The sequence below is a fragment of the Hemiscyllium ocellatum genome, chromosome 14 (genome assembly GCF_020745735.1).
Source record: "Hemiscyllium ocellatum isolate sHemOce1 chromosome 14, sHemOce1.pat.X.cur, whole genome shotgun sequence".
Taxonomy (NCBI): Eukaryota; Metazoa; Chordata; class Chondrichthyes; order Orectolobiformes; family Hemiscylliidae; genus Hemiscyllium; species Hemiscyllium ocellatum.
Window position 1 is genome coordinate 76,447,523 of NC_083414.1, and position 20,322 is coordinate 76,467,844.

The 20,322-nt window shown below is 44.6% G+C and overlaps 1 pseudogene; it reads right to left on the bottom strand.

Annotated features, from left to right (window-relative positions):
* LOC132822042 (cyclic AMP-responsive element-binding protein 1-like) overlaps nucleotides 1-13,296 on the bottom strand; it is an 89,538-nt pseudogene extending 76,242 nt beyond the window's left edge.
* Between the last annotated feature and the right edge of the window lie 7,026 nt (nucleotides 13,297-20,322).

A 20,322-nucleotide genomic window follows, 5' to 3' on the forward strand; every position in this document is an offset into this window, starting at 1 on the left:
GTACAAACTGGAACCATTTGCCCTGGGAGTACTCAGCGTTATCTTTGGACACCAGGAAGTCTCATGGCTCCTGCTGATTACCACATACCGTGCTCCCACATCTGATGAATCAGTGCTCCTCCATGTTGAAAAACACTGGGAGGAAGCACTGAGGCAATAAAATGGTGACAAGCCTACTCTGGGTTCAGGATTTCAATGTCCTCTACCAAGAGTAGTTCAGCAGTAGGAATACTGACTGAGCTGGTCGGGTCCTCAGGGACATAGCTGCTCAACTGGGTTTGCAGCAGGCGGTAATGGAACCAGCAAGAGGGAAAAACATACTAGATCTTATCAGTATGAGTCTACCAGCTGCAAATGCATCTGTCCATGACAGTGTCGGTAAGAGCAACCATCCCACAGTCTTTTTTGGAGACAAAGCCTCACCTTAAAGTTGAGAAAAACCTCCCTTGTGCTGAGTGGTACTATCACCGTGCTAAATGGGACAGATGTAGGAACTCAAACTGGATCTCTCTGAGGCACTGTGGGATAACAACAGCAACAGAACTGTACTCCAGCACAATCTGTAATCTCATGGGTTTGTACATCCCGCACTCACCCATCACAATGGACAGGAAAGGATGGCATGCCATGAGCAGCACCAGGCATACCTAAAAATGAAGTGCCAACCTGGTGAAGCTACCAAACAGGACTATCTGCAAACTGCATCAGCAGCAAGCAACAGAGCTAAGTGATCCCACAATCAATGGGTCAGATCAGAGCTCTGCAGTTCTGCCACATCCAGTTGTCAACGGTAATGGACAATTAAACAACTCGTTGCAGGAAGCACCACAGATATCCCCACCCTTACTGATGGAGGGGTTTCACACATCCATGCAACAGATAAGATGACAGCATTTGCAGTAATTTTCAGCCAGATGCAAAGTGGCTTGATCCATCTCAGCCTTCATCCAGCTCATCCAGTGGTTCCTAACATCACAGATGTGAGCTTTAAGCCAGGTCAATTTATTTTGAATAATACCCAGAAATGGTAAAGTAGTGTAAAGGCTATAGGTCCTGACAACATTCTGGCACTAATACTGATAGCTCGTGCCCCAGAACTTGCCACCCACCAAGCCACGTACCACTCCAGCACTGGGATCGACTGACAATGTGGAACATTGCCCAGGGATGTTCAACACAAATACACAGGGCAAATCCAACCCAGGCAATTTCCCTCTGTCAGTCCACATTCGATCAGCAGTAAAGTGATGGAAGTAGCCATCAACAGGGCTATCAAGCAGCAGCTGCTCAGCAACAGCTAGCTGAGTAACACTCATTTTAGGCTCCACCAGGGCCACTCAGCTCCCGATTGTGTTACCGCCTGATTCACAACCTGATAACCAGCTGAATCCCAGAGGTGAAGTGAGAGTGACAGCCCAGTCCCACTCCAACAGCATTATTTCGAGCTGATTCCACCCTCACCTCAGCTCATATACTGAAACTCTCATCCATTGTGTGTTATCTCCAGACTTAATTATCCAAACACACTCCTGGCCAACCTTCCCAATTCAACCTTCCTGTAATCTCAAGAAAAATTGCAAGCTCTATCGCCCACGTGCTCACTTCTCCCCAAACATGTTCATCTGTCAAAAGGATCCTATTCATAAGCAACAACAATTTAAAATTCTCATTCTTGATTTGATTCCTGGCTGTGATCATCCCTAGCTCCCTGCCCCACACATCCTTTGAGACCTCGACAACCCATTTTCTTTGAGACTCCCAACGACTTGTTAATTCATTACTTCAACTGTGTGGCTGATTCTACAGTTGCCAAAGCAACATGATCTGGAATTTGCAGACAAAACCTCACAGGTCTGCTTCCCACCGTTAAGACATCCCTCAAAATCTGCTTTTTGGCAATTGTTTTGGACACCTGACCAAATATCTCTATATCTGGCCTTATATCTAAAGTTCGCAATCGTATTTTTGTGAAATTATAAGCATGATGATAAAACTACAAACTGTTCTTGATTTGGACATTATCTTCAAATATTCACTGTTGCTGTAATGAATAATCTGCAATGTCTCTTACCCAACCATATTGTGGGAGCACCTTCACCTCACAAACTGCAGCTGTACAAGAAAGTCAAGCATCACCCTCTCCACAGGCAATAGGGCTTTGGCATTAATCACTGCCATCTGTGGAAGGAGAAATACACATGATGTTTCAGGGAATGCAAAACGGGTTGCAGGGAATGAAAATGGTGCAGAATTTGATAGTCAGAAATGGAAGGAAAACACACTTGCTTATTGGAAAAACGAATTCTTGACTGTCAAAAATATTCAAGAAAAAAGTAATCTAATGATAGAGCAACACATGGTCAGGGGCTGGGCCACAGTGGAAAACTCATTTACAAAGGGTCTGTAAAAGTAATAATACAGATCAAACATACACCCATGGTTCGAGACTGAGGAAGCTAGATATTGACAAAGTGGTCATGAGGGAGCCCAGAGGTGAAGCAGAGCTGTATTGGCTGCTGTGATCACAATGACTCTATACGAGAGAAAGGCTGCACATGCGCCTAGCTGCACCTTGCCCCCTACAAAGATGGCGGCCGCGCACATGTCCAGTGAATCGTTGTCCCGACTAAAGATGGCGGCGCTTATTCAGGCCTGCAGCCGCTGAGGCAATTCCTCATTTATTGCAAACACGGGACTGGGACGTTCAAACTTGAGTTTTCCGACGCGCACAGTTTGTTTGTAAACCCTCTCCGCTCATAGCAACGCAGTTTTTCTCCAGTTTCCCTGTTTATTTATTTCCTTACCGTATCCCTTCTCTCCATAACTTCCCGAGCATTATTACAGCGACTCTGTGCCGCGCGCGAGGGTGATCACATGGTTTAGTTTAGCTCCGCCCTTCATTCACTTTGATTGGTTGGAGGTGAAAATGTGTTGCTGGTTAAAGCACAGCAGGTTAGGCAGCATCCAAAGAACAGGAAATTCGACGTTTCGGGCCTGAGCCCTTCATCAGGAATGAGGAAAGTGTGTCCAACAGGCTAAGATAAAAAGTAGGGAAGAGGGACTTGGGGGAGGGGCGATGGAGTTGTGATAGGTGGAAGGAGGTCAAGGTGAGGGTGATAGGCTGGAGAGGGGGTGGGGGCGGAGAGGTCAGGAAGAGGATTACAGGTTAGGAGGGCGGTGCTGAGTCCAAGGGAATCGACTGAGACAAGGTGGGGGGAGGGAAGTGAGGAAACTGGAGAAATCCGAGTTCATACCTTGTGGCTGGAGGGTTCCCAGGCGGAAGATGAGGCGCTCTTCCTCCAACCGTCGTGTTGTTATGTTCTGGCGATGAAGGAGTCCAAGGACCTGCATGTCTTCGGTGGAGTGGGAGGGAGAGTTAAAGTGTTGAGCCACGACGTGGTTGGGTTGGTTGGTCCGGGCGTCCCAGAGGTGTTCCCTGAAGCGTTCTGCAAGTAGGCGGCCTGTCTCCCTAATATAGAGGAGGCCACATCGGGTGCAGCGGATGCAATAGATGATGTGTGTGGAGGTGCAGGTGAATTTGTGGCGGATATGGAAGGATCCCTTGGGGCCTTGGAGAGAAGTAAGGGAGAAGGTGTGGGCGCAAGTTTTGCATTTCCTGCGGTTGCAGGGGAAGGTGCCGTGAGTGGAGGTTGGGTTGGTGGGGAGTGTGGACCTGACGAGGGAGTCACGAAGGGAGTGGTCTTTGCGGAACGCTGATAGGGGAGGGGAGGGAAATATATCCCTGGTGGTGGGGTCCGTTTGGAGTTGCCGAAAATGACGGCGGATGATACGCTGTATACGGAGGTTGGTGGGGTGGTAGGTGAGAACCAGTGGGGTTCTGTGGTAGGTGAGAACCAGTGGGGTTCTGACCGACCTCCAGTTCCGCCCACCGTCCTTTCATTGGTCTAGTGCTGATATCAATCACCCGGGGTCCCTTTGTTGGTGGGAGCATGCGCAGTGTGTCCTGCTTTTGCCGGTATGTTGGGTAATGTTACCTGCGAGTAAGAATGAGCTCTGCAGTAGATTTCCTTTATTCATGGAGGGGATTGCCTTCCTACTCATGACTGTATAGCTGTGACTGATGAATCAATGCCATCCGAATCAGTACATAAACACCCCATTTTCACAACATCTAAAATCTTTAGCACATTGTATCACGCTCTTCTTTGGAGACAAAAAAAAAACATGAAACGGAGCCTCAAGGAATCGGAGCGGGAGTAGGGCAATTAATCCCTTTCAGCTTGTTCCCCCATTCTGTCAGATCATGGCTGGGCTAACCCAGACCTAATCACCTCTTTTAGGCTTGATCCGCATAGCCCTCAACTGCTCAATATTTCAAAAATCTATCTACCCTTTTCAAAAATAATTTGAGATAGAATCATAGATTCCCTACAGTGTGGAAACAGGCCCTTCAGCCCAACAAGCCAGAACAACCCTCCAAAGAGTAACCCAACCATTCCCCTCCCACATTTAACTTTCACAATTGTTTGTGTGACAAAATTCTAGCCATTCACTGAGAGAAAAAAAATCTTTAATTTTTTTAAAATGCATGTCCCCTGGTTTAAGACTTCACTGGTGCTAGAAGATCTAATCAACATCCACCCTGTCAAGCTCCTCAGAATCTTGTTTGCATCAGATCACCCCTGCTTCTCTATTCTTGACAGGTCAACCCTTTCGTCCTCGAAGCAGCTAAGTGAATCTTTTTTGAATGGTCTCCAATGTTGGTTTATCCTTTATTAAATATGGGAGCTAACATTGTATACAGCACTGCAAGTGAGGACTCAGCAACAGCCAGTGTGGTTAACCAATCCTCAATCCATGCTAATACATTACCCCGATACCATGAGCTTCTAAATTGTGCAATTACCTTTTATGTAGCACCTTATCATTTGCATTTTTAAATTCCAAATACAGAACATCATTGGATTGCCCTGCTCGTTATCTCCTCAATGAACTGTCGCAAATTTGTCAAATATAGTTTCTCTTTCACAAAACCCAGACTACCACGTTTAATGATAAGCTTTTTTAAATGTCCTGCAATTTCTTACTTTAATATTCGACTCTGTAGATTCTTTCAGTAGATTTGCTAAGTATGATTCCCCTTTCTTAAATCCAATGCGGACTCTGTCCAATCCTGTCGCTGTTCAGTAAGAAACTTGACTGTACTCCAATATAGTTAGTAAATGTATCTATTTATTTTTAAAAATCGATTACTTCTAAATACTGGACCCATGCAATATCAATGAATTCATGACTCTATAATCCAAATTCAATGTTTTTTTTCTGTTAATTCCTTTTTGTACTGTGTTATGCAGACGGCACCGAGTGTGCACTCTTAATTGTGAGTAACTTTGAAAATAATACATTTTTAAAATGACATCCCAAAATGCTGCCTCATTATTGTGCAAGGAGGATTTTGCATTGAATAGTTTGCAGATAAAATTGAACAGCTTTTTGCTGCAATTTGGCCAGACTGCAGGTTACTATGGAGTACCTCACCTTTAGAGTGTTCTCAGATATCGTGCAGCTGCAGTATTTTGTTTTGCACTCAGCTGTATGTTGTTCTCACTTGTTTCTATGTGAAAGATTACAAAATTAACTTGGATGAATGAAGTTATGATTTCTTTCACCAATGTTGGGAGAAAAAAAAGTCAGTATTTCAAGTGCTGATAAAGTAAAATAAACCCTTTCTACTGATTATCAGTTTAAGATGGATATGGAACAAATGCTGGCAAATGGGAGTAGATTAATTTAGGATATCTTGTCAGCATGGGGAAGTTGGACTGAAGGGTCTGATTTTGTGTTGTACAACTGTGACTTCATTCTTTCAATTGAAAGTTGAATACTTCGAGGGGGAAAAGGAGAATTTATGCAGAGAATGCACTTGAAATGACGATTGAGGTATATCAAACTCACATTGTTCCATGACCTCTTCCTCTGGGTTCTTCAATGAACAAACTTGTTTTGTTATCTGAATAACTATGTATCATGTGATTTATTTTGCTCAAAATATTTCGTTAGGAGCTGGTGAACTATTAAGAAATTTTCATTTTTAAAATTTATGCAGCTTGATTTTAAGCAAGAAAAGGTTAGCGTTTTACTCCCACTGAATCATTATTCTATAAAAGATAACAAGCTTTTTATCTGTTCTGGCACTGAATATATGGAAGTCAATTCTCAAGGGAAAAATCCTCGTTGGTTATGTTCCCACATATGTGGAGTAATTGCTTCTGGTCACTCTTCAAGCTATAGAGGCTAGGAAAGAAATGGTATGGCCAAAGTTAGCAACATCATTTGGATGGACTATGCTCATTGGGGAAATCGGCTGTCAGGTCTGGCTACCATACATCAGGAGCATTTCCGAACTGACAGCCAGACTGATGCAACCACTAGGACTCATAACTGCACACAAACCAACAGCCACTCTCAGACAACAACTCACCAGGACAAAGGACCCGATACCCAGCATAAGAAAAACCAACGTAGTGTACAAAATCCCATGCAAGGACTGCACAAAACACTACATATGACAAACAGGAAGACAGCTAACAACCCGCATCCACGAACACCAACTAGCCACGAAACGACACGACCAGCTATCCTGAGTAGCCACACACAAAGACGACAAACAACATGAATTCGACTGGGACAACACTACTATTATAGCGCAAGCCAAACAGAGAACAGCCAGGGAATTCCTAGAGGCATGGCACTCATCCACTGATTCTATCAACAAACACATCGACCTGGACCCAATATACTGGCCACTGCAGCAGACAGCAACTGACAACCGGAAGCGGCAGGGACAAGCCACTATAAATGCAGGAGGAAACATCACAGAAGCGTTTCACAGGAGGCTCCCAAGCACTGAGGATGTCACATAGAAAGTGGATGAAACATTTGCAACAAAAATTCCCAGCTCGGTGAACAAAACCACAACAACGAGCACCTGAGCTACAAATCTTCTCCCAAACTTTGAACAGGTGACTTTATCAAAGCACATTTCACACTACCCAGCTAGGAATTTGGTCCCAATTCTGTCGGTCCATCCATTCCTATGGATAACAGGTATTTTAAATGAGAGCACTCTATATAACTATTTGAATTGAATAATTCAGTGGTTACGCCCTCTTGGATTCTTTATTTCAAATTACTCAGTGATTTTTGTCCCCCCTGAATTTGCCAAACACTGGGCAGTTCTGGAATATTCCAAATATTTACAATAGATGCATTCACACTATTGAAGGCAACCTGGCAGATTTGGATACCATTCAGCTAGTCAACAACAATAAATAAGTAACTTTATTAATTGCTTACTCTCCACCAATAACACAAGCCAAATACTATTGATACTACAGATTGTCTCCCAAGGATTCCCAAATCTAAACAGTGCATTCCAGATATGCTCACTATCACCATCTGGGAACAGTCTCCCAAAGTGCTCCCAGAATTTAGAAAGCACACACACTCCGCTCCAAAGCTAAATCTGCTGTCACAGGCTTCACTCTTATTGCATACAGTGACATTTATTGTCCAGTTCTTTAATGTGACATTATTTTGCAAACAACTTATAAAATTCTTTAAATCCTGAAGAAATTTGGTGTCAGCCCTTTGTAGAAGTGAATGGAACATGTGATGTTTGTTTGACCTTTGGTTCTATGTACCAGACCGAACTGAACCTTTAGCAAGATGTGGGATCTTTCACACAAACCTTGTTTAAAAAAGCAAAGATTATGCTCTGAGATTTAAGTCTTCAAGCAGGTTTGATCAAAAAGCCTTCCAAAAATTGAGAATTTGATTTCAGCCCCTTTAAAGAGACATGCTCTCGGCCTTCAATTTTGTGACATATGATCATTCTTTGGTAAACGTGGCTGTGTGCATCACTGCAGGATGTTGTGCTGAAGGGGCCTCATTGGGCGGATGAGCTTTAGTACTGGTGTAACTTGGCTAGGTCTGAGATGGAATGTTACTTGGAGTTAATTTTTGTTTTTAAACTGAGGCGTGCTTGTGTAACTTTAGTGTGGAAACTATGCTCATGTTTGCAATGAACCTTTCACCTTTGGAGATTATTTACAAAACAGATCGGAAAAATACTAAATTTCAATATAGAAAGCACAGTGCTGGAGAACTGCAGGTCCAGCAGCATCACTGAGGGGAATAAAACATTGTAAGTTCAAAATCTCATGACCATTTGTCCGTTCAGACGAAGAGTCAGTGAACTTGAAATGTAACATTTTTTCTCTTCCCCGATGCTCTCAGAACTGCTAAGTTTCTCCAGCACTTTGTTTCTGGGGTTCAGATTTCCAGCACCTGTAGTTTATTGTTTTGTTATAGATCCTATGATTTGACTTGGGGGGTGAGAGGCAGCAACTGTGATCAACTCGGATAAAACTCCCCAACCATGGAAAAAAAAAGTTCTTTATACTTTGCAAAACACGACTGTAAATAAGAAATGCAATTAAGCTGAATGCAAGATGGCATACCATCTGCCGTGTCTCAAACTTGCTACTCACCTTTGAGGACTAATCTGTCAGAATTGTTTTTGCTCGCTTCCTTTGAGATCACAGTCCACAAATGTCCCAGTTCCAGTTCCTGGGCCGGGCCCGGTGACCACATTGCAGTGGGGTGGGGAGCTTTGTGTCAGCCTGAAGTTTTTGTCAAGAGTAACATTGCAGGTTGAAGTTGACGCTTTTGACTAATATTGCGCCATCAAACTTGGAGGAAATCCTTCCGAATGAATTGATTAACTGGATTGAGCCGGTTTACATGCAGTCCTGTTAGTAGTGCTGTCATATTCTAAGTTAAGAATCTCACAACACCAGTTTATTGTTAAACAGATTTAATTGGAAGCACACTAGCTATCGGAGCACCACTCCTTCATCAGGTGATTGTGGAGGGCACAATTCTAAGACACAGAATTTATAGCAAACATTTACATTGTGATGTAACTGAAATTATCGATTAAAAAATACCTTGATTGTCTGTTGAGTCTTTCATCTGTTCGAATACCATGATCGTTTCACTTCTTTCATATGTAAATCACAAAACCTGTTTTTAAAAGTTGCATTCCTGACAGTGGCCCACCAAATCACTCATTGCATTAATCACTGCACAGTCTCAACAAAGGAATGAAACTGGATGGACCACATGACATCTACCAATGCACTGGAAAGTACAACCACAAAGTCAACCCTCTTGACACTGCAACTTCCACCTCACTGTGGGCCAAAAACAGCAACAGAACTGTAATCCAGCCCAATCTGAAATCTCATTGCCTGGTCTATCCCCCACTCAACCAATAACATCAAGGCAGGGGATCAACCCTAGTTCAATGGAGAGTTCCACAGGGCATGCCAGGAGCAATACCAGGCATATCTAAAAATGTGGTGCCAACCGGGTGAAGCTACCCAACATGCATGCCAAACAGCGCAAGCAACACCAAATAGAACTATGTGATCCAACAACCAATGGATCAGATCTGAGCTCTGCAGTTCTGCCACACCTAGTCAGGAATGTTGATGGACAATTAAATAACTCACTGGAGGAAGCATCACAGATATCCCCACCCTTACTGATGGAGGAGTCTCACACATCCATGCAACAGACAAGACAACAGCATTTGCAGCAATCTTCAGCCAGCAGTGCCAAGTGGATGAGCTTTCTACATTGGTCCCTGACATCACAGATGTGAATCGAATTGGTTGAAAACTTATTTCAAATCAGATCAAGAAATTGAGAAGTAGTGTAAAGACTGTCGGCCCTGCCAACATCATGGCAAAAATACTGATGGCTGTGCTCCAGAAATTGCTGCCCACCAAGCCAAGTACTGCTCCATCACTGGCACATACTGACATTGTGGAACATTTCCCAGGGATGTTCAACACAAAAACGCAGGACAGAGCCAACTCAGCCAATTTCCCTCCATCAATCGACACTTGCTCAGCAGTGAAGTGATGGAAGGTGTCATTAACAGTGCTGTCAAGACGCTGCTCAGCAATAACCTGCTTAGCGATGCCCAGTTTGGGTTCTGCCAGAGCCAATCATTTCCTAATCTTGTTACAGACCTGATTCACAAACTGACAAACAGCTGAAGTCCAGAGGTGAGGTGAGGATGATAGCCCAGTCCCACTCCAAGACCACTATTTCGACTTCAGTGATATCACCTGACCCCATCACAGTCTCAGCTCATTTACTGAAACACTCATTCATTCATTTTGTTAACTCTAGATTTCATTATCTAAACCCACTCCTGGCCAGCATCCCACATTCACCCACCCTATCATCTCCTGAATATTGAAAACTCTACCACTCATTTTAGTTCAGAGTCCCAATGATGCGTTTATTCTTGAGTTCAGCTGTGTGACTCTTTCAATAGATTCCAAGGCAATACGGTCTGGAATTCCCACCCTAACCCTCTAAGATCTGCTTTCGTCCTTTAAGTCATTCCTGAAAAAATGCTTATTTCGCAAAGGTTTTGGTCACCGGACATAATATTCTCCAGCTCTGGCTTTATGTCAAAAGTTCTCAATATCTTTGGGAAATTAAAACGTGTTGATTTGTATAGATACCTTCTACTCTTCACTATCACTGAGTGAATAATCTGTAATGTCTCCTACCCAACCATATTGTGGGAGCACCTTCACCATACAACTGCAGCATAACAAGGAAGTCAAACATTACCTTCTCAACAGGCAACAGAGCTTTGGCCTAGATCACTGGTATCTGTGGAAGGAGAAATTCACCTGTTTCAGGAAGTGCAATATGAATTATAGGGAATGAAAATGGTGCAGAATTTGACTGTCAGAAATGAAGGAAATTCCACTCATTTACTGGAAAAAAGAACTCTTGACTGACAAAGATATTGTGGAAAAAGTAATCTGTTTATGGAGCATATGGTCAGGAGCCAAGCAGCAGTGGACAATTCATTTACAAAAAGGTCTGTGAACATAATAGTAAAATACTACACAGAGCAAAAATACACACGAGACACTGAAGAAGCTAGATAACAAACAAGTGGACATCAAGGAGCCCAGAGATGAATCAGAGCAATGTTCCCTTTTATGATCCCACAGTCAGAGATGTCTAGCACAGAAACAGATATTCGGTCCAACCCATCTATGCCAACTAGATATTCTAACCCTTCCACTCTCACCCCAGCCCGGACGGAATTTCACATTGGCCCCAAGGTCCCGTACTTCCCGTGGGAGCCTGTGCCCCACAACCTGAGCCGCCTCTGGAATTTTAAATTTGTCCCTTTTAAGGATGTAAAAAGGCAAGTCCTATATCGACTGCTGCAGCACACCGTCCACCTCTTCTCTCTCATCCACTGTCCGGACACGCCTTGGCGTGCCCATTTGCCACCGGGCGGTGGGGATCCCCAGTGGAGGGCTCTCTACGCAGGAGTCCTCCCCCTTTCTCTCGGGGATCTGGGGTGGAGGGTGCTGCATGCAGCAGTCCCCTGCAACCGCAGATTGCAGTGGCTCATGGACTCCCAGCCCAACTGCTTGTTCTGTGGCGCTGGGGAGTCCGTGGACCATGTGTATATTGGGTATGGGCGCTTGCACTCCCTTTTTGATTTTCTCAAAAACCTCCTTGTCTGCTTTTGGTTGCACTTCAGTCCCACGCTCCTGATCTTCGGGCACTCGGTACGGAGGAGGGAGGGCAGGTCTGAAGACCTCCTCATGGGTCTGCTCCTGGGCCTGGCCAAACTGGCCATAAACAGATCCAAGTAGCCGGCCGTGGAAGGGGTCGTTAGGGCCGACTGCCTGCCCCTCTTCCACGGTTACGTTAGAGCTCGGATGTCCTTGGAGAAGGAGCACGCGGTCTCCACCAACACCCTGGAGTTGTTCAGGGATAGGTGGGCGCCGCAGGGAGTGGATTGCATTATTTCCACCTCCAAATCTATTTTGATTTAGTCCCTGCCCTCCCCTTCACTGTTTGATCACACAGCATTGCCCTTTGATGTGAAGGGCATTGCTTGTCACTGGCCACCCGAGTGTTTTCCTATCTTCCTTGCGGTGGAAATTAAATAAAGATTCATGCACTTTGTGCCTCTCACTGTGTCTCACACCTGCACACACACACCATGGGTGCTGGGGAAAAATAAGCACTACCGCAGTTAGGCGGTAGTGTGGGGGTTAATTAAAAAAAATTTAAAAACTAGCTGTTCCGTAATAATGATAGTTTCCAAATCCCCACCTACCTTTGTCTCTTTGCTAGTTACTGGAAAGATATTAATATCCTCCACTGTGATATCCCATAACTAAATGCTCTCTCATTTTCCAAAGTACCAACATTTACTTTAGCCATTCTTTTCTCGTTATATATATTTAAAGAAACTTTTGCTCTTTGTCTTTATAATCTGTGCTAGTTTATTTTTCTCATTTTCTATATTAATTTTCTTTGTAGCTCTTTTGTGGCTTTCGGTTGAACTTTAACATTTTCCCAGTTCTAGTTTCATGCTGTTTTTGGCCACTTTGTACGCCTTCTCTTTCAATTTGATTTTCCAGAACAGTAACCCAATTCTCCAAGCATTTCACATACTCTTTCTTCTTGCGACGTCTCTCTCGAGTTGCTTCCCTGTTTTTCATGAGGCGGATTTCTCATTTACGAGTGGTTTCTTCAGCATTCTGGGGCTGCATTTGCAGGACTGGTGAAGATGCCATAACCATTCCCATGGCCAGCAGTGGATTTAGGAGTTATACAGATCTGATAAGTTTGGACATCTCCAGCAGCATCTTGTACAAGCACTTGGCTGCCCAGCACAAAGATTTGGTGTCCATCAGGGCTTTGAGTATACTATATGATGGCTGCTCCAACCTTGGCTGTAGCTGCGTTGGTCATTGTTGGTGGCTGGAGTCCTTGCACTCCATCTGTACCATTGTTGGCCAGCTGAATTGCTCCCCTGTGTGATAGCAATGTATTGTCCACTGCTAGCCTGATAGATGGGTGTCTGCATCCTCATTGAAGTAACTGTTGAGACAGAATCTTCTTCTGATTTCTCCTCATCGATTTCTTGGCACACCGGGGGATTAGAAGGAAGTTCATTCAGGATTTTCCTGTATGAAGGCCGTCTCTATAGAATTTCTCTACGCTTCTGAGAGTCAGTCATGCTATCCACAGATTCCTGGGAGTCCTCACTTTCAGGTATAGTAGAGATCTGAACAATCTGAACCTGAGGCGAGTGTTTGACTGAGGACTGAGCTGCTTGGTAACGACTTCGACTTGAACAGTCTGCCCATTCGGCAATTGCACTAAAGTTACTGCTGAACTTGTTGTTGATTGGATCCCAGGCATGGTTACATTATATATTAATTTCTAGATGAAGGGACTGGGGGCATTCTAACGAAGTTTGCTGATGATACGAAGTTAGGTGGACAGACAAGTAGTACTGAGGAAGTGGGGAGGATGCAGAAGGATCTAGACAGTTTGGACGAGTGGTCCAGGAAATGGCTGATGAAATTCAACGTGAGCAAATGCGAGGTCTTGCACTTTGGAAAAAAGAATACAAGCATGGACTACTTTCTAAACGGTGAGAACATTCATAAGGCCAAAGTACAAAGGGATCTGGTAGTGCTGGTCGAGGATTCTCTAAAGGTAAACATGCAGGTTGAATCCATGATTAAGAAAGCGTATGCGATGTTGTCATTTATCTCAAGAGAGTTGGAATATAAAAACAGCGATTTGCTATTGAGACTTTAAAAAGCTCTGGGTAAGCCCCATTTGGTGTACTGTGTCCAGTTTTGGTCCCCATACCTCAGGAAGGCCATATTGGCACTGCAGCGTGTCCAGCGGAGATTCACACGGATGATCCCTGGAATGGTAGGTCTAACATATGAGGAACAGCTGAGGATCCTGGGATTGTATTCATTGGAGTTTAGAAGGTTAAAGGGAGATCTAATAGAAATTTACAAGATAATACATTAGATTAGATTACTTACAGTGTGGAAACAGGCCCTTCGGCCCAACAAGTCCACACCGACTCGCCGAAGTGCAACCCACCCATACCCCTACATATATCCCTTACCTAACACTACGGGCAATTTAGCATGGCCAATTCACCCTGACCCGCACATTTTTGGACTGTGGGAGGAAACCAGAGCACCCGGAGGAAACCCACGCAGACACGGGGAGAACGTGTAAACTCCACACAGTCAGTCGCCTGAGGCGGGAATCGAACCCAGGTCCCTGGCGTTGTGAGGCAGCAGTGCTAACCACTGTGCCACTGTGCCGCCCATCCACTGTGCCACCGTGCCGCCCATGTTGTGGTTCTGTTCGCCAAGCTGGAAGTTTTTGTTGCAAACGTTTCATACCCTGGCTAGGTGACATCATCAGTGCTTTGGAGCCTCCTGTGAAGCGCTTCTTTGATGTTTCTTCCGGTATTTATAGTGGTCTGTCCTTGCCACTTCCGGTTGTCAGTTTCAGCTGTCCGCTGTAGTGGTTGGCATATTGGGTCCAGGTCGATGTGTTTGTTGATGGAGTTTGTGGATGAATGCCATGTCTCTAGGAATTCCCTGGCTGTTCTCTGTCTGGCTTGCCCTATGATAGTAGTGTTTTCCCTGTAGAATTCATGTTGCTTGTTGTCTGCGTGTGTGGCTACTAGGCATAGCTGGTCGTGTCGTTTCGTGGCTAGTTGATGTTCATGTATGGTTTGACCAATCGACATGTAGATTAAAATCACCCACGATCATAGCTGTACCATTTTTACGGGCATTAGTTATTTATTTGTTTATTGCCTATGCCAATGTGATGTCATTATTTGGTGACCTATACACGATGCCTATCAGTGACTTTCTTGTTAGAATTTTGACTGCATCATTCCTGTTTCTCCTAATGTATGGCAATAATAACAACAACTACTTGCATTGTATGGAACTTTCACAATCGCAAATCTCCTAAGGTGCTTCCTGGATGATCAAAACATTAATTAAATACAATTATTTTAAAATACATCTTAAAAAGGAGGACAGAGAAGGTTAGGAAGGCTATTCCACAGACTTCTGCCCTTGACAGCTCCAACTGTGGAGTGATGCAGATGGGGTGGGTTGGAAAGGGAACGTGCAAAGGGGAAATGGAAGAGTGCAAGCAGTGCATAAAGTCTTAAGGACAGAGGAGGTCCCAGACTGTCTGTCATAGAGGCTATGGCTGCCTCATGGAGTTTGAAGCAGTACAACAGGTCCACGCATGTCATAACTATCGTGCTAAAAGAGATTTCTGCTGTCTTAAACAGAGTGACGAATGTTGTATTGTGGGCTTATGAAATGACAGTGATCTCTACCAAACATGTACGAGGTAGAGTCAGGGCAATAATGAGATGCTGCAACAGGAGGGGAACAGGTAACTCCATACAAAACCCTACTCCTCCTTACCTATTTTCAAGTACAAAACCGAGTGAGTTCCAGAAAAGCACTTTTATATCCCACCACAACACTTTACCCCACAATCGTGGTATATGTGCACAAGGAGGAGTGGAACAGACTGTATTGGGACCCTGAATCACTCGGTAAAGACTAAAATCATCGGAGTATTGAGAGCACCAACACATTGTATGCGTTTTCTATTGTTTTTACTCGGTTCCTGACTTACCTTATTTTCCCTCATGAACCTTTTCAAAGTTGTTTTTACACACAGCTGCACCATCTGTGAATTGAACGCCGGTCTCTCGATCCAAGATTCAGGATATTTTCCCTGCATTACAAGGCATCGAATCCAACTCCCCTTGTCCCTGAATGTTTCTGTTGCTTAGCTGCTGAGTCGCACTTGAAACAACTCTGCAATTGGGAGGAAGGGGCGTAACTGGAGGACCGAGCAGCGGCCGGTCCTCCAACCAGAGTGAGTGAGAAGCGGGGCCAATGCATTCTCGGAAGTGAACGCTTCAGGATTGGTCAGAAAGCAAACTGCTTTGCAGGATTGATCATTGTCATGACATAGTGGAGCATTAAACCCCTCTGTTAAAACAATGTAGTATTTTAAAGAAATAGTTAAATGTAAATATAATAACATACATATTTCCAATCGACTTACACAACTCGAGTAACAAACTTATTTTCAAACTCCTAGAACGATTGGTAATTTACATACCTGGCCGGTATGGTTAATTTGGACGCAACAATCTATTTGCATATTAACCGTCTCAATGACTATAACTCGACAGAGCAATTGTTAATGTCTAATATTTCCCCCGTGATTCGGTAAAGGTCTGAATATTCTCTATCAACTCACTGATAACCTCCGACGCACGCGCACTTTGGTTTCTATGAAGAGTATGCGCAGTGTCACATTAACCAGGACACGGCGAGACATGGAGCAGCTTTCTCCGGGTGCGGTTACGATCGGCATCAGAGAGTGGTGTGTGGGCGACGCGCGGGGAGAAAGGAGCGGAGAGAATTGACAAGACGCGGATATAGGTGAAAAAAACGCGAAAAAGACCCTCCAGGCCCGGATAAGGAGATGGTGGTCTCTGTCGGGAAAGGGGCCCAGGGTCAAGGCCGCCATTTGTTTGAGGGAAGAGGGAGCGCGGGCCTCAGAGCCGCCATCTTGAGAAGGTCAATATGCAGGAGGGCGGAGCTATCGGTGTCTAGGACAATCGGAGGAAAGGCCCACCTTAGATTACTTCACTAAAGACATGAATGCACCCAGTGGATTTTTCTTAACATCAGCATCAGCAATTGTTTAATACAGGGTACGCAAGCTAAGTTTGATAAATACTTGACTGAACAGTCAATAGGACTGTGGGATATGTTTGAGGGGCTGAATGGTATATGATTGTTCCTATTTGCTTTGTTTCTGAAAAGAGGAGGTGACTTGCTGTGAGGTTAAAATATTTTAAAATGAAAGGGGTCTCCCATTTCCATTTGAGATAACGTTGTTCTTTTCTCCTTTGGATTGTGTGATCTGTGACGTTCTCAGACCCGGGGAAAGTGAAGTCTCCCGGGATATTCAAGGCTGACCTTGACTGACCTTTGAAGGACATGGGAGGGAATGTTTATTGGGAGAAGACAGGAGAGGGAGTGGTCAGCTACAGTCAGATCAGGCGTGATGTTTCTAAATGAAGCAACAGGCTAACTGCTGCTCCTAACTCACACGTTGTTCTGTCAATTTACCCTCAAGACTGTGACAGAGGGAGAGAATGATTCCATTCAGCTAGTCAGCATCGTGACAACGCAGCAGGAGAAGGCCATTATGCCCATCCATGGGGTTAGATAAGAATAGAATGAAGTACTCAAGTCATTTCAGTAAATTATACAGAATAGGAGGACGCCATATAACCATCCCAGGCTGTTATGCAGGAGCAAGGGCACCCTAGATAGCTGTCAGGAAATACAGAGTAGAGATGATTATGCAATTTGTGTTTGGAAAGCTGTAACTGGTAGAATACTTCAGGGATCTATGTGAGGTCATCAAATATTTCAATCCAAATAAATAAATTGGATGAAGTGGATGGCCCTCAGTTTGCTAATGGACCAGGATAGTCATTCAATAAGATGTTAAATGGAGACAGAGCGTCTGAACTGGGACACAGACAGCCGGAGGGCGGAGGGTCTGCAATGAGATTCAGACAGGGGAGGGGCAGAGCGTCTGCAATGGGATACAGACCTGGGGAGGGCAGAGCGTCTGCAATGGGATACAGACGGGGGAGGGCAGAGCATCTGCAATGGGATACAGACGGGGGAGGGCAGAGCGTCTGCAATGGGACACAGACCTGCGGAGGGCAGAGCGTCTGCAATGGGATAGAGACAGGTGGTGGGCAGAGAGTCTGCAATGAGATACAGACAGGGGAGGGCAGAACACTGAAATGAGATACAGACAGGGGAGGGCAGAATCCCTGCAATTAAATACAGAGAGGGGAAGGGCAGGGTTTCTGCAATGGTATACATACAGGGAGAGGGAAGAGCGTCTCCAATGGGATACAGGCAGAGGAAGACAGAGCATCTGCAAAGGAATACAGACGGGGGAGGGCCAAGCGTCTGCAATGGGATACAGACAAGGGGAGGACAGGGCATCTGCCCTGGGAGAGCGTCTGCAATGTGATATAGACATTGGAGGGCATAGGGTCTGCAATAGGAGACAGGCAGTTGAGGGCAGAGCGTCTGCAATTGGATATAGATGTTGGAGGGCATAGCGTTTACAATGGGAGACAGACAGATGAGGGCAGAGCGTCTGCAATGGAGTATAGGCATTGGAGGGCATAGCGTCTGCAATGAGAGACAGACAGGGGATGGCAGAGTGTCTGCAATGGAATACAGACAGGGGTTAGTAGACCGTCTGCAATGGGATACAGGCATTGGAGGGCATAGCGTCTGCAATGAGAGACAGACAGGGGATGGCAGAGAGTCTGCAATGGGATACAGACAGGAGGAGGGCAGAGCATCTGCATGAGGATACAGACGGGGGAGGGCTGAGCATCTGCAAAGGGATACATACAGTGGGCGGCAGAGAGTCTACAATGAGATACAGACAGGGTAACGGCAGCGCGTCTGCAATGGAATACAGAGAAGGGGATTCCAGCGCATCTGCAATGGCATACAGTCAGAAGACGGCTGTGAGCAAACCTTCAGCAAAAAAAAATCAGTTCAATGTAGGCGATGGGAACTTTTTGTTTCGTGGAAAAGACAAAACAGCAGAAAATTATTTAAATTCAGGGAGAATGCAGAAATCAGTGGTACAGGGGGATTTGTGTGTCTTCGTACATGAATCACATGAAATTACTCTGAATATGTTGCAAGTGATTTGGAAGAGAAATTGAATGATTCTGTTTCGTGCAAGAGTGTTAGGTATGATCTAAGCCATGTTTTTTTGCATCAGTGCAGGGCATTGCTGAGATCACGTCTGATGTACTATATGTAGTTATGATAGCCTAAACTGAAAAATAAAAGGTTTAGAAACGTTTCAAAGATGTTGCTCTTTACTCGTTCTTGGGATGAAGGCATTCCGTTATGAAAAATTAACAGTTCAGCCTGCGAATGAGAGATGTTTTATTGACCATATAAGATCTTGAGAAGAGTGTATTCGGTGAATAAAGGATGGCTATTTCTTCATGTGTGGGAGAATAACACTGGGGAAGTAATTTAAGAATTCGACATGTTCAAAGGAAAGGTCATTGGACCGAAAAATTGAAGTCTGATTTCTCTTCATATACGCTGTCAGACAGGTCGAGCTTTACCAGCAATTTCTTTATTTCTTTATTTTCCAGCAACATTCTCATCTTAGCACAGATATTATGAAGAAACTAAACGCTTATTTTTACATTATGCAGGCACATACTAGCACATATTCAAAACAAGTAGGGTCATTTAATGTTAATGAATTGATTCTGTGTACGACAGCCGCAATAATGCTGGAATCGAGAATGTGATGGAGTCATATAGTTCGAAAAATGTTCAAGGAAAGCTCACATAGCCCAGTTTAGGGTCTGATAATGTTAATGATTTAACTTACAGATGGAAAAATGTAGCCTATCTGTGAAGGAACAGTCTATTGCTGCCATCCTGTTTCCTGTCGCTCAACACATCAATCTGTTGGAGTGAAATTGAAAGCCTAGTCGTGTTTCCCACTCACAGAGAATTCCTGATGAGTATTATTAGAATTTCCCAATTCCTTGAAGCAATGCAATTCAACTAAATCCAACTGTTTCAGGAAGAAGTCCCACTGTCAGGATGTTGTACGAGCAGTATAACTTCAGAAGGAATTATTGAGACTCGATAGTCTGGGGAACATGCAAGAGATTCTGTGGCTGCAAAGAGGAATCCAGGATGGTGTAAAGCCTCCTACGTGTCAGGGTCCAGGATGTCTCGGAGCGGCTGCAGAACGTTCTCACCGGGTCGGGGAGCAGCCAGAAGTCTTTGTGCACATGAGTAGAAATGACATGTGTAGAAATAGTGATGAGATCCTGCAGAGTGATTATATAGAGCTAGGAAAAAGGGTAGAAGACTGGACCACGACAGTGGGAATATCTGGTTTACTTTCAGGGCTCTGTGCTAGTGAGGGTAAGAACCGGAGGATATGGCAGATGAATGTGTGGCGAAAGAATTGGTGCAGGGGGCAGAGATTTTTGGGTCACTGTGATCTTTTTGGGCAGAGGTGACCTGTTCAGGAAGGGCGGGTTGTACTTGAACTGGGAGGGGACCAATATCCTGGCCGGCAGGTTTGCTAGTGCTGCAAGGGCGGATTTCAACTCGATTGGCTGGGGTTGGGGAGGGGTGGGATCCTCAACAGCAGGGAGGGAAGTGCAAGGCTGGAAGAGATACAGTAATCAGAAACAGTAAAGTGAAGAGACAGGTCAGGCTGGAATACGACAGGGAGCAAGGAATGCCTGTTGGATTA